Genomic DNA, 16,183 nt, shown 5'->3' with positions numbered 1-16,183 from the left:
CTAAATCTCCCCTTCGGGAAAAATAATTCTCAATCTTTATCTATCAGCCCTGAAAAGCTCAAAAAAAAAAAAGCCTGATGCATTTCGCCACTGTTAGAGAGTCATACTCAACATTAAGCGTTTTGATAGATTAACAAACAACTCCTTCTCTTTACATGGAAAGCCTTCAGAGGACCGTTGAGTCTTTACTCTCAGCCAGTTCTTGGATGGTCCAGGAAATCAGCACCACTGAACCTTCAAAATGCCTTCCAACCCACAGATCCCCCAGTGGACATCATGATTGGCAAAAGGACACTGAGGAACACACAATCCATCCCCTACCACCATCCATCCATCCATTTTCCAACCCGCTGAATCCGAACACAGGGTCATGGGGGTCTGCTGGAGCCAATCCCAGCCAACACAGGGCACAAGGCAGGAACCAACCGCAGGACACACACAAACACACCAAGCACACACTACGGTCAATTTAGAATCGCCAATCCACCTAACCTGCATGTCTTTGGACTGTGGGAGGAAACCGGAGCGCCCGGAGGAAACCCACGCAGACACGGGGAGAACATGCAAACTCCACGCAGGGAGGACCCGGGAAGTGAACCCAGGTCCCCAGGTCTCCCAACTGCGAGGCAGCAGCGCTACCCACTGCGCCACCATGCCGCCCATCCCCTACCTTGAAAGCATAATATCTACTGATGCGTCTTTGACTGAGGAAATTGTGAACTGCCTCCAACTAGCCTTCTCTGCATTCAGCCGCCTACGCAAGCGTAGTCTTCTGTAACCGAAATCTGCATATGGCAACCAAGGTTGTGGTATATCACATGGTATGATGTAAGAGATGGTCGTCAGCTCAACCCGGCCGGGACGTCCCTGAGATAGAAGGATGGGTGAAGGCAGCTTTTCAAAGACACTGCCTCCCCCAAAACACTAGATGGCAACTTCCCTGGACTGCAGCGGTACCCCGGATTCCTGCAGGGCACTATGGGACATGAAGTTTGGCAACACAGCCCTGCTGGGTACCATGAAATGCTGCCTGGGGAGGCTGCAGGTAGATGGTTTGAGAATAAATTCTCACAATGTCCGGAAGTACTAATGAATTATGACAAAGGAAACCCCAAAGTACTTCCGGGCCGATTAAAAACCTAAATTCTCCGTCTGACCGGTACGTGATGGCAAATCACATGAAAGAAAGAACAGAAGCACTTCTGGGTCAATAACTGTATAAAAGACTGCTGAAAACCCAGCAAGGGAGCCAGAGTCAGGTGGTTAGTGGACGAAGCTTGCTGGGAGGTGTGTGATCCTGGGCATCACATGAGAGAGTAAGGTTCCACATACTAAAATGTTGCTCAACCGTGTCCTCCACTGGACCACGCACATTATTCACATGGATGAGCTTCAGCTTCCCCGTATGGTCCTGTATGGTGAACTCGCTGAAGAATCCCGACCTCAAGGTGGAGCAAAAAAAAAATACTGGAGAACTTCTTGAGGTGTTCTGTCAAGGCCTGCTTCATTCCACATATGCAGCTTGAGACACTTGTTGAGTACTGCGTACTTTGGAGACAGACATTAAATGTAAGAGTCCATCTCTATGAACAACAGCGGACAAATCAACAAGAAGAGAAGAGAATGGCAAGTAATCGATATTGAAACCTACCCATTGCTCCATTGCGGCAATTCCCTTGCCCATAGGGCATCCAGGTCTGACTATCCTGAATGGCCTGCTCCCCCACCAGCACACACACAGGAGGGGGAGTGAAGAAGACGGACAAATGGAAGGGTCAACGTCATCGTTCCCATCAACGGAGAGCCATGACTGACTGACTGAAATGGCTCCTTCTATAAAAGACAAGCAATCTCTTCGAATCGAGTGGTGATGGTGACCATTTGGTACCAGTAATGAAGTGTGAAAGCTGATATTGGTGCCAAAGTCAAAATTAAATAAATCACAAAGTGCCGCCAACAGTTGTCACGATAAGGGAAGGGTCTGCCAATTAAGAAAAGTGTAAAAAGATGTAAATGTCTGCAAGATCACCATATTTGTAGTCAAGTGATGATGATGATTGTTTAGTACCTGTAGTGAGGTGCGAAAGCTGTTATCAGTACCAAAGCCAAAATTAAATAAATCACGAAGTCTGAACCTTTCTGCTACTAACTGTTAAAGAGTCACGCTCAACATTAGATGTTTTGATAGAGTAACAAACAACTTCTTATATAAAATGACTCAAGTCGGACTATTGATTCAAATCATACAACAAAGTCACCTCAGATTCATCAGCCAGTGCCTCTGGAAACCAACAATCAAGCTTATTAACCTAATATGTTTTCTATGAACCACTTGAGGACTACAGAAAGAGACGAAGAGGCAGTCCGCGTTTGTCATACAACAACTACATTGGCAAACTAGCAAATCATGAAGTGCCACCAATGGTTAGTGAGATAAGGGAAGAGACTACCAATCGAGAAAAGTGTAGAAAGATTGTGAATGTCTGAAAACCCACATTATTTACAGTCGAATGATGATGATGATTGTATGGTATTGGTACTGAGGTATTGGTACCAAAGTCAAAATTAAATAAATCACAAAGTGCCACCAACGGTTCTCATGATAAAGGAAGGGTCTGCCAATTGAGAAAAGTGTAAAAAATATGTAAATGTCTGCAAGATCACCATATTTGCAGTCGAATGATGATGATTGTTTGGTACTGGTACTGAGGTATCGCTGCCAAAGTCAAATTAAATAAACCACAAAGTGCCACCAATGTTCGGTGAGATAAGGGAAGGGACTGCCAATCTAGAAAAGTGTACAAAGATTGTGAATGTCTGGAAACCCACCATATATACAGTAGAGTGAGGATGGTGAACCATACCACATGCACTTCAGAACATCAGGTCATCCACCTGAAATTAAGTCTGTTCAGGCCCAGCCAGTACTTGGCTGGGAGACCAACTAGGAAAAGCTTGGATTGCTGTTGGAAGGGGTGCTGGTAAGGCCAACAGGAGGTACTTACCCTGTCGTCTGAATAGAGATCCCAATGCCCCAGTGCAGTGATGGGTGGACTGTACTGTGAAAATGGCTCGATCCTTCAAATCAGATGTTAAACCAAGGTCATTATTCTCTGTGGTCATGATAGATCCTTGAGCATCCTTCGTAAAGAGATGGGTGTGTCCCGATGTCCTGGCTAAATTGCCCTCCATGGCCTAGTAACTCTGGCCTCTTAATCATCCCCTGTCTCTAATTGGCTATCTCTCTAACCACTTCACCACCTAACTGCTCATGTGTGGTGAGTGTACTGTCGTAAAAATGGCTGCCGTAGCATCATCCAAGTGGGTGCTGCACATTAGTGGTGGTTGAAGTGGCTCCTCACACGCGGTGTAAAGTGCTTTGAGTAGCCAGAAAAGCTCTATATAAATGTAAAGAATTATCATTGTTATCATCATTTGGAACTGGTACTGAGGTACGAAAGGTGATATCAGTGCCAAAGTCAAAACTAAATAAATCACGACATGCCACCAGCGGTTCTCGGGACAGAGGAAGGGACTACCAAATGAGAAAAGTGTATAAAGATGTAAATGTCTGCAACATCACCATATTTGTAGTCGAGTGATGATGATGATGATTGTTTGGTACCTGTAGTGAGGTGCGAAAGCTGTTATCAGTACCAAAGTCAAAATTAAATAAATCAAGAAGCCTGAACTGTTTTGCCACTAACTGTTAAAGAGTCACGCTCAGCATTGATAGAGTAACAAACGACTTCGTAAATAAAATGACGCAAGTCTAACCATTGATTAAAAGTCATACAACAAAGGCACCTCAGATTCGTCAGTCAGTGCCTCGGGAAACCAGCAGCTGAGCTTGTTAATCCAATAAGTTCCCTACAAGAGTTAGAACCTCTGATATCATCGAAAGATGCTGAGAAATTAGTTCACGCGTTTGTTTTCAGTCGACTAGATTACTGTAACGCACTCTTCTCAGGACTACCCAAAAAAGACATAAATCGTTTGCAGTTAGTGCAGAATGCAGCTGCTAGAATCCTTACCAGGAAAAGAAAATCCGAACACATTTCTCCAGTTTTGATGTCACTACACTGGTTACCTGTGTCATTCAGAATTGACTTTAAAATTCTGCTTATGGTTTATAAAGCCTTAAATAATCTCGCCCCATCTTATATATCGGAATGTCTGACGTCTTATATTCCAAATCGTAACCTCAGATCCTCAACTGAGTGTCTCCTTAGAATTCCAAGAGCAAAACTTAAAAGAAGTGGAGAGGCGGACGGCCTTCTGCTGTTATGCACCTAAGATCTGGAATAGCTTACTGATAGGAATTTGCCAGGCTAATACAGTGGAGCATTTTAAAAAACTGCTAAAAACACATTATTTTAACATGGCCTTCTCATAACTTCACTGTAATTTAAATCCTGATACTCTGTATATCCAATTCATTATAATAACTATTCATTCAAAATTTGTACTAACCCCTACTCTCTCTTCTGTTTCCTTTTCCGGTGTCCATTTGGTGGTGGCGCAACCATCTACTCTAAGTACCATGATGTTCCAACAATGATGGATGGATTAAAAGCCAGAAGTCTGTATGACCATCAGCATCAAGTGACTCCGTGAGAACCCTAATTACAAAGAGGACTATTTCATTTATGTTAGGTAGAATGCCCAGAGGGGACTGGGTGGTCTCATGGCCTGGAATCCCTACAGATTTTATTTTTTTCTCCAGCTTTCTGGAGTTTTTTTTTGTTTTTTCTGTCCACCCTGGCCATCGGACCTTACTCCTTTTCTATGTTAACTAATGTTGTCTTAATTTAATTTTGTATTTTGTCTTTTATTTTTCTTTTCTTCATTATGTAAAGCACTTTGAGCTACTTTTTGTATGAAAATGTGCTATATAAATAAATGTTGTTGTTGTTGTTGTACAACCCACCTGAGAACTACTGAACGAGAAGACCACATTTGTCATACAACAACCACATCGGAGAACTAGCAAATCACAAAGTGCCACCGATGATCAGTGAGATAAGGGAAGGCACTGCCAATCAAAGAAATGTGTCGAAAGATCGTAAATCTCGACGAGCCCACCATATTTGCAGTCAAGTGATGATTGATGATGATTGTTTGGTAACGGTACTGAGGTGATGATCGTTTGGTACCAGTACTGAGGTGCAAAAGCTGGTATCGGTCCCAAAGTCAAAATTTTAGTATCAATCCAACACTAGCCTCGAGACCCTCCCACCTCAAGGATTTTGCATGCTGGCAACAGCACTAACTACTGAGCCATCCCTCTGAGCAACCATCCGATGAATGTCTCTATTCTTATTTGATTCAGGATGAGGTATACTCTAACTATAAGAAGTTGGTTATGGGTCCTGCTTCCAACTCTTTGAGCTATTTTGTTGTTGTTGCTACGAGTTGCACTGCAGCCATGTTTTCTTAACCCTAATGTTATCCGTGACCCTCCAGCCGCTGTCACCTTTAATTGATTTGACTCTGACTCTACGGTAACACCTACTGGCTGCCCAGACCACATTTAAAAGTTGTTGCCAGGGGTTTCTAGACGCTCTCGCCGTTGCCTGCTGGTCGCGTCTAACAGCCAAGCCGCGCGGCTGCCATTAGGTCTCCCTCCCCCACTCTCCCGAGGCCAGTCAATAACCTCAGAAGTATGCAGACAGATTCCCCCGACATTTGCAAAACCCAGCAAATCTATGATGTCTCCAGGCTAAAATCAAGCCCCAGCTTGACAAGCAGAGCAGTAATTCCAAGATGTGACCTGAGGATGCACAGGGCAGTGCGAAAACCGTGCTGTTGTTTTCAGCTGCCATGTAACTCGGGTGATTCCAATTATTTAGATAGTTGCTTATTTAGATTGGCTTGGCCACTTCCAGAACAAACGTCTAGTACTTCATAAGACCGTGCATGGCTGATTTCCATCAGAATCACTTAACAGCTCTTAGTCTGATGAGAAAAAATAACATTTTATACCCTTTAGGATCGAAAATAAATAAAATAAAAACTTTTACATACCAAAAAAAAAAGGGGGGAAATCTTTTTCAAACAGCTGCTCCTTCTTTTTTTCTTTCCAAGAGTGAATTAACTTAGAATGTATGAAAAATGAGTCGGCCGCGGAAACTTGGCGCAGTTGCACTTGGCCTGGAAATTGTTGCAGGGGCATCTTTTCTCAGTCCTGCTTGTTGACACATACTCCCACCCCTCACCCCTCCTCACATCCGAGGGCGGAAAACACATTCAGGCAAACATATTAAATGTTCATGTTTCACACGCTGTTGAGGAGGCACTTCTTTTTTCTTTTTTTTTTTTCCAAGGTCTGTTGTATTGATTTTATTTCTCTGCTGAAAACAAATTCATACATACAAACAAATGGGAGAGAAAGAAAAAAATCTGAAATCGCTTTCAGCAATCTGACACCACAGACAAGTGAGCACAAGTGATAGCGAAACCCGTGGGCATTTGAAGATACCTTGATGTGTGAAATAGCCAAGAAAGGGGCCTCTTACAAACGACGTTATGCCCTGAAGGTCGTGAACGACTCAGCCACATTATCCTCACCTTGGTCATTTACCCACAGGGGGTGTCTGATAATTGAATACGTATTCATGCAGAATGTGTTTTAGGCACGATTCATGTCAAAATTACCTTCTTCAAATCTGTAAGAATACAAAAAGAAAAGGAAGCTTTGTCCAAATGACTAAGTGTTACTGTTCTCAGATAGTGGACTGGATTGTAAATGTATGTTTAGAAGAAGCCTAGAAGATGACAAGAAAAGGGAATCACATTAGGATATCTTCAGTATTCGACCTATTGACAGATGTTGTGTCCAACTGGGTAACAATTTCATCCACAAACCTATAGGACCCGGAGAATATGTAGACTCTGCATAGAAGACCCCCAAGCTGGAAAAACAAGAGCCACGAAGCATCAACGCGACCTGACAACCTACCATGTCATAATGTTGAGTGCATTGGAATAGTCCTTATGATAGATAGATAGATAGATAGATAGATAGATAGATAGATAGATAGATAGATAGATAGATAGATAGATAGATAGATAGATAGATAGATAGATAGATAGATAGATAGATAGATAGATAGATAGATAGATAGATAGATAGATAGATAGATAGATAGATAGATAGATAGATAGAAGCAGGTTAAGTTTGCAGGTGATACTAAACTAGGTGAAAGGGCAGATAATATGAATCACCTAAAGGGTTACAGAGAGTCTTGGATGGCATGCAGGCTCTGGAAGATGACAAAATGTAAAGTATTGTATGTAGGAAATAGAAATGTTAAATTTGAATACACAATGGGAGGTCTGAAATTCGAAGGTTTAACTTATGAGATGGGTCTGGGAGTTACAGTGGACTAATCACTGTCTACATCCAGGCAATGAATAAAGGCGATCAGGAAGCCTAATATTTGTTAGATGATATATGCAGAGTATAGTCAAAAGAAGGAATAAAATGTCATCTTCCAGAGCCTGCATGCCATCCAAGTCTCTCTGTAACCATTTAGGTTATTTAAATTATCTGCCCTTTCACCTATCTATCTATCTATCTATTATATAGTGCCTTTCATATCTACTGTATCTATCTATCTATCTATCTATCTATCTATCTATCTATCTATCTATCTATCTATCTATCTATCTATCTGTCTGTCTGTCTGTCTGTCTATCTATCTATCTATCTATCTATCTATCTATCTATCTATCTATCTATCTATCTATCTATTATATAGTGCCTTTCATATCTATCTATCTATCTATCTATCTATCTATCTATCTATCTATCTATCTATCTATCTATCTATCTATCTATCTATCTATCTATCTATCTATCTATCTATTATATAGTGCCTTTCATATCTATCTATCTATCTATCTATCTATCTATCTATCTATCTATCTATCTATCTATCTATCTATCTATCTATCTATCTATCTATCTATCTATTATATAGTGCCTTTCATATCTATCTATCTATCTATCTATCTATCTATCTATCTATCTATCTATCTATCTATCTATCTATCTATCTATCTATCATTTAGTGCCTTTCATATCTATCTATCTATCTATCTATCTATCTATCTATCTATCTATCTATCTATCTATCTATCTATCTATCTATCTATCTATCTATCATTTAGTGCCTTTCATATCTATCTATCTATCTATCTATCTATCTATCTATCTATCTATCTATCTATCTATCTATCTATCTATTATATAGTGCCTTTCATATCTATCTATCTATTATATAGTGCCTTTCATATCTATCTATCTATCTATCTATCTATCTATCTATCTATCTATCTATCTATCTATCTATCTATCTATCTATCTATCTATCTATCATTTAGTGCCTTTCATATCTATCTATCTATCTATCTATCTATCTATCTATCTATCTATCTATCTATCTATCTATCTATCTATCTATCTATCTATCTATCATTTAGTGCCTTTCATATCTATCTATCTATCTATCTATCTATCTATCTATCTATCTATCTATCTATCTATCTATCATTTAGTGCCTTTCATATCTATCTATCTATCTATCTATCTATCTATCTATCTATCTATCTATCTATCTATCTATCTATCTATCTATCTATTGTACAGCGCTTTTAATCTCTTCCTCTCTCTCTTTTTTTGGATGATTTAATTTACTCTCTTTATTTTTATATAATTGTCTGTTTCTCTTTGCCCATTATAGATAGATGGGAAGTTAATGCTGTTTACACTTGGACTGTAAACCCTGAGAGAGGATTAAACTTTTAAACTGTTCAGAAAAGCGTTCAGTTTAAGAAAAGAATTGTCTTACATCATGTGATTCTGAGTGTTGCGTTTTGGTGAAATATTCAGCTTTTTATAAAAATCAATACATGAAGAAAACAGCTGTATTACATTCTGAAAAATTGACTCAGGAGCAATTACAAACTGAGCAGTCAGTACGTGGCACTGAAGCGAAACGTGATCGATACGCGGCCAGGTAGTGGTTGCTCAGGAGGCTCTAACTGTTTTTGTAAATAACAAATATAGCTTTGTTTAAATCTTCAGTGGCAGTCTTTCATTACACTTGGATGCTTTAAGAGGAGCAAACATGCAACAGGCCTGATGCTCGTAAAATTAGTTTACATTGTAACACTGCACCTTTAGAATTTACAATATTAACATCTGCTTTTTGACAAATGTTTCTCAGTTGACATTTTCTTCTAGTAATGGTTGAGCATCAGTTGTGAGAGGAACTTCACATAACATGCCCATACCTCAACTTTTCTTCAACTTTGAATCATGATCTTTATAACATTGTCACTACCGCTACTGGTGCTGTCTCTTGTAATAATACAGAGACCTGTGACCAGACCACCGGCCTCCCTCCTGAAGATGCTTTCTTACACAGCCGAGCTGCCTTCTCCAGCTCCAACTCTGAATGTAAAGGTGCAAGTGTTTCTCAACCAGACTGAACACTTGTTACTGTAAGTTCGTGTTAGAGTGGAACACTTATTACAGTATATTTCTGTTATAAATTTAAACTTGTTCATATGTTTTTTCTGAATTAAAGTAAATTCTCACAATCTGTTCCCACAGATTTATTTTTCTGCCATCACAAAGGTGTAACCCATTTTTGTGGTATATCACATGGTATGATGTAAGAGATGGCTGGCAGCTCAACCCAGCTGGGACTTCCCTGAGATAGAAGGATGGGTGAAGGCAGCTTTTCAAAGACACTGCCTCCCCCAAAACACTAGATGGCAACTTCCCTGGACTGCAGCGGTACCCCGGATTCCTGCAGGGCACTATGGGACATGAAGTTTGGCAACACAGCCCTGCTGGGTACCATGAAGTGCTGCCTGGGGAGGCTGCAGGAAGATGGTTTGAGAATAAATTCTCACCCAGTCCGGAAGTACTAATGAATTACGACAACGGAAACCCCAAAGTACTTCTGGACTGATTAAAAACCTAAATTTTCCGTCTGACCAGGAAGTGATACCCACAGTCCTAGTGGTGCCTATTTGCGAAATGTGAGACTGTGCAATAACAAGTCTGTGATGTCATTAGATGTACGCCAAGAGGCATGATGGGACCTGGGGCTTGCAATAAATGTGGAATTCCCAGTAAGTATGGGTCATAAGCTTGAATTATTAAGTCCCTGCCTTTTGTACACACCGCCCATCTTTACTAACATTAGGATGGTTTAGTGAGGTCCTTGGATCTGCTCGCAGCCTCTGGCAGAGAGCCTAGAAGATAATTGAACTTGACCATCAAGAGGAAATAAAAGTCATAACAAAGTTTTCATAGTCAAACCTGCAGAATTATCAATACCAGTCCTCGAGAGCCGGGATAACTGCCCAAACTCATCTCTCCACATCCCCCTGAGCGAGCCAGAACTTACCCCCATTTTTCACATTGGTTCAATGCTTCTGGATATACTTTTTCCATATCTGCTGGGATTTTTCAGGAATATAGCCCCCACAGGTAACGACAATCAATCGTACATATTGTTTCAAATTTTCATGTATGTTTAATTATATTCTACCTCTTTAAATGTCATTTTTTTCCTTGTGGCTGGAGCCCCAGGTGGTGGGACCACTCTGACATTACGAATCCTGAGCCCTCCCTCTGCCTATGTAGGTATGATGAGAAGACACAGCACCTGAATATTCATTTATCTTGATGTTTATGTAAATATTATGCTCTCTTTAGATTTATTGTTTTTATATATATATATATATATATATATATATATATATATATATATGTATATATATATATATATATATATATATATATATATATATATATATATATATATATATATATATATATATATGTATATATATATATATATATATATGTATATATATACATATATATATATATTGTGATGGATGGCCGGCGAGAGTTTCCGGCCCTCACCCCCAGGCCGCCAGGGCAGGCCCCGAATTCCAGCAGGGCCTCATGGACTTTGTAGTTTTTCTGCGCAGCCCTGCTGGATACCTTGGGGACCACCGGGAGTCGCTGTGGGGAGGCTCATGGTCTCTTATGTGCCCTATAACCTGGAAGTATGTCCTGGTCACGTGAACAGGAGAAATGACATACTTCCAGGTTGAAGAAAAGGACTTTTACCCTGACCCGGAAGTAATAAGGACTTGTGGACTGTTGGGTAGGAACACCTCCGGGTCAGGGGGTATAAAAGAACTCTGGGAAAGCCCAGACACTGAGCTGAGCTGGAAGAAAGGGTGGCTAAGTGTCTGGGAGAGGAGGATTGTGTTTTGAGAGTATTATTGTTGATTAGATACTGTATGAGTAGTGTGGAGGGGAGGGTGCTTGGTGCACTGTATTATAGTAAAATAACTAATAGTTATACTTTTACCTGCTGTTTGGCGTCGTACCTGAGGGTTCAAGAGGTTGATAAGAGCCTCTACTGTTACAATATATATATATATATATATATATATATATATATATATATATATATATATATATATATATATATATATAAATATATATATATATATATATATATATATATATATATATATATATATATATATATATATATATGGTTGAAATAGATCTGCTTCTCACAACTGAAAGAGGGCACCGTGGCAGATGTTAGCCGACTTGCTGACCAACCACAAGCGTTACTTGGTATGCCATGAATATATATATATATATATATATATATATATATATATACACAGTATATATATATATATATATATATATATATATATATATATACGAGGGGGGACCCAAAAATAACCGGAAATATTTTTAAAACGTGTTTAATTTAATTTTCTGTACAAACTACAATTAGTCTCCTTCAAAGTACTCTCCATTGGGGGAAATACACTTATCTAACCGTTTGTTCCATTGTTCGAAACATTTTTTAAATTCGTCTGAAGTAATGCCCATTAATGCTCTGGTCGTTTCTTGTTTTACCTCTTCGACGTCAGCAAAACGCCTTCCTTTCAAGTCTTTTTTCATCTGAGGGAATAAAAAGAAATCACAAGGAACTAAATCCGGTGAGTAGGGTGGGTGGTTCAGGGTTGTCATACCGTTTCAATAACAATAGTTTCTGCAACACTTTTTTCAAGAAGAAAACAAAATTTCACTGCCGCGCGTTGCTCACGATAATTGGCCATCGTAAAAAAACGACGCTTGCACAAAACTACTTTTACAAAAAAATTTACTGAATACAAGCACAACTTTCCAGACTGATGGCACTTGGCAGACTGACTTGTGAGGAGTGAAGCTAGATCGCCCTAGCCGCCCAACCACGTACTACAAGTAGCAACCTAACAACAACAAAATTCCGGTTATTTTTGGGTCCCCCCTCGTATATGTATATATATATATATATGTATATGTATATATATATATATATATATATATATATATATATATATATATATATATATATATATATATATATATAAAATATATATATATATATGTTATCGGCAATGTATGAAATGCCTGGCGTGTCTAGGCAAAGTATGAAATATCCGAATTAGTTTAATATTATATAGATAGATAGATAGATAGATAGATAGATAGATAGATAGATAGATAGATAGATAGATAGATAGATAGATAGATAGATAGATAGATAGATAGATAGATAGATAGATAGATAGATAGATAGATACTTTATTAATCCCAGGGGGAAATTCACATACTCCAGCAGCAAAAAATATTAAATTAAAGAGTAATAAAAAATGCAGGTGAAAAACAGACAATAACTTGAATAATGTTCAACGTTTACCCCCTCTGGTGGAATTGAAGAGTCGCATAGTTTGGGGGAGGAATGATCTTCTCAGTCTGTCAGTGGAGCAGGACAGTGACAGCAGTCTGTCGCTGAAACTTCTCCTCTGTCTGGAGATGACACTGTTTAATGGATGTAGTGGATTCTCCATAATTGATAGGAGCCTGCTGAGTGCCCGTTGCTCTGCTACGGATGTCAAACCGTCCAGCTCTATGCCAACAATAGAGCCTGCCTTCCTCACCAGTTTGTCCAGGCGTGAGGCATCCTTCTTCTTAATGCTGCCTCCCCAGCACATATATATACTTTCCCTAGGCATTGTATGTAATACCTAGGAATTATATAGAATGACAAATGCTATTTAGGCAAAGTATTGTCTTTTGACATTGCATAGAATGCCTAGGAAATGCGTGACATATTAATCATTTCATACTTTGACATCTAATTTTCAGCATTCTATATATTGCCTCTTCCTTTTCATAGGGGACCCCCTACAGGAGCAGAGGATGTCTGGGGGAGAAGAGAGACAAGGCAGTGAGACAATAGGACAGCTGCTGTACAGCCTTTTAAATGTTTGAAGCGTCGCACAAGATGCAGATCACATGGCACGGCAGCAGCAGAAAGCCAGCAGCTAATCAAGCAAAGAGGTGGTAACTGTATTTGCTTCCCATTGTATCACCGTTTAAGAGGGGGTTATGGAGGAGCAACCGCGTCTCCAAGTGTTGGGCTCAGCCCCCTTCTTCACAATATGTATATTTGCAATCTTTTTCTTGAATTATGATTCTAAACTATTTATTGAGACTTGCTTTGTTCTAAACTGTTATGTTTCAGCCAGAGTTTCTCCTCTGGCTGGAGTTCAAATTTTTGTTTCATGTCTGTTTTGTTCAATGTTGATTTTTTGTCTATGTTAATATTTTTATCTAGTTAGTTTCTGTGTATCTATGTACCTTCTGTTATGTTTCATGTGTTTTGTGAGTAGTTCCCCAGGAGGCGGGGCCACCTGTACATCAGCACATCACCACTAGGGACCGCCTTCAGCTCTATAAATGCGAGGCTTTCCCATAATTCCAGGCAGTTCATTTCGAATGCACTAGGGATTCGGTGAGCATTTCTTTGTATCTCTGCTTATTCTTATTGTGTTTTCTGGTTTTTTGACCTTCTGCTCTGTTTTTTGACCTTGCCTTGAATTATTACGTTAGGACTTTGTTCGCCTGGGATTGTCTTTGCTTCCAATTCCTTTTGCCTTTTTCTGCTCCAAGGAGCTTCATGTTATTTCAGAGCGTTTTCATTAACAATAGATCTTTTGTTTTATACAGATTCTATTTGGCCCTTTGCATTTCTAGCCAGGGTTTTTTTTTTTTGATGGGATTTCACCCTCTAGTGGCAATCTTTGGAAGTTTTGTGCTTTGGGATTGCCCTCTGTTTTTGACCTTACTTGACCTTATTTTTTATTTCTTTGTTAAAAAAATCCTTTATTTCAGATTCTTTGTTTACGCCTTTTTTAATAAAAGCTGAGGGTTTACTGTCATTTCTCCTCTTTTTGAGATTTTGCTGACATTTCATTTTATTTTTGAGGCTCTGTTCCTGTTTTTGGTTTGAGGCAGGTCAGTGGAGAGGGGATTAAGCCAGTTAGGGTGAGGCCCTGTTTGGCCATTAAAAACTTGTAATGGGGTATAAAAATGTGACTTTTTTTTTGTTTATTAAATAAGACTGTTTAATGTTAGGATTATTTAGATAAGATGTAACTTTCAAGTGAATAAGCTTTCTGATCAAGATTATAGGTATATTATAGAGCTAATAAAGGAAAATTGGCAATCTTATTTAACTGTATGCATTTAAACAGGAGTTTAGCAGGGCATGCAGGTTCACGCTATGCAACCACCAAAAGATCAGACCATATCTGACGGAACATGCAGCGCAACTTCTGGTCCGGACTTTGGTCTTGTCGCGTCTACTGCAACTCACTTCTGGCAGGAGTATCCAAATGTGCTATCAAGCCATTGCATATGGTCCAGAATGCAGCAGGCTGTCTTGTATTTAACCAGCTGAGACAAGCACATGTCACTCCTCTCTTCAGGTTGCGACATTGGCTCCCTGTAGCAGCACGCAATCTGATGCTTACCTACAGAGTAGTCAGTGGGTCAGCACTGGAGTATATGGAGACACAGGTGAGGTCCTCTGCTCCTTCTCGCCCACTCAGGTCTTCCAGGGAACAGCGTCTGGTGATGCCACCTCTACGTGGTATCAAGTCTCAATCCCAACTCTTTTCCTGTGTAGTTCCTAGTTGGTGGAATGAGGTGCCCACTTCCATCCACACCACTGACTCCCTCAATGTTTTTAAGAAGCAATTGACAGCCCCTCTGTTCTGTGCATATCTGCCTAACTGATTGCTCTGTTATCTTTCATATTGTTGGTTGATTTGTTGTTACATTAAGTTTAACTGTTTTATCAATTGCTAATCTATGATTGTAAATTTAAATAGTTATTACATCGTTTCAGTTGTGGCAATCAACATTTGTTACTTGTCTTACTACACATGCTGAACATACTGGCTTGTAGCCTAATATTACTCCAGTATGTTTACCTCTTTTGTAAGTCGCTTTAAATAAAAATGTCTGCCAAGCAAATAAATGTAAATGTAAGTGTAGAAGAAGTTTGGGAGAAGCAAAACGCATGCACAGGACAGGACGTCTGGACAATAAGGCGATTACCTTAATGACATTGTAATCTCAAGGACACGCCTGGAATGAGGGGCAGAGCTGTAGATGAACTGTGAAAAGTATTTGAAGGGCTAGTGAGACAACTAAAAGGTTTAGAAGACATTGTAAGGACAAGTTTGAGACCACTTTAGAAAAAGGGTCTGTTTGATATGTTCGTCTTTTGAACCATCAGCTAAACAGACTGACATGAATAACAATGCGTTTGAATAGAGGGTTAAATTCCAGGGTGCAAATGAAAAGGAACTCTGGGAAAATAAGCAAATGTAAAGAAAATGTTAAAAATAAGTGTTACTGTCTATTAAAATGTTTAAGTTTAAACTCAGGTAGGGTGGCGCAATGGTAACGCTGCTGCCTCGCAGTAAGGAGACCCGGGTTCACTTCCTGGGTCTTTCCTGCTTGGAGTTTGCATGTTCTCCCCGTGTCTGCTTGGGTTTCCTCCCACAGTCCAAAGACATGCAGGTTAGGTGCATTGGCAATCCTAAATTGTCCATGGTGTGTGTGTGTGTGTGTGCCCTGCGGTGGGCTGGCGCCCTTCCCGGGGTTTGTTCCTGCCTTGCGCCCTCTGCTGGCTGGGATTGGCTCCAGCAGACCCCCGTGACTCTGTGTTAGGATATAATGGGTTGGACGATGACTGACTGACTGACTGACTAAACTCAGGTA

This window comes from Erpetoichthys calabaricus, chromosome 17 (genome assembly GCF_900747795.2).
Source record: "Erpetoichthys calabaricus chromosome 17, fErpCal1.3, whole genome shotgun sequence".
Lineage (NCBI taxonomy): Eukaryota > Metazoa > Chordata > Cladistia > Polypteriformes > Polypteridae > Erpetoichthys > Erpetoichthys calabaricus.
The sequence above is the reverse complement of the archived record's forward strand: the minus strand, read 5'-3'. Positions refer to the sequence as shown.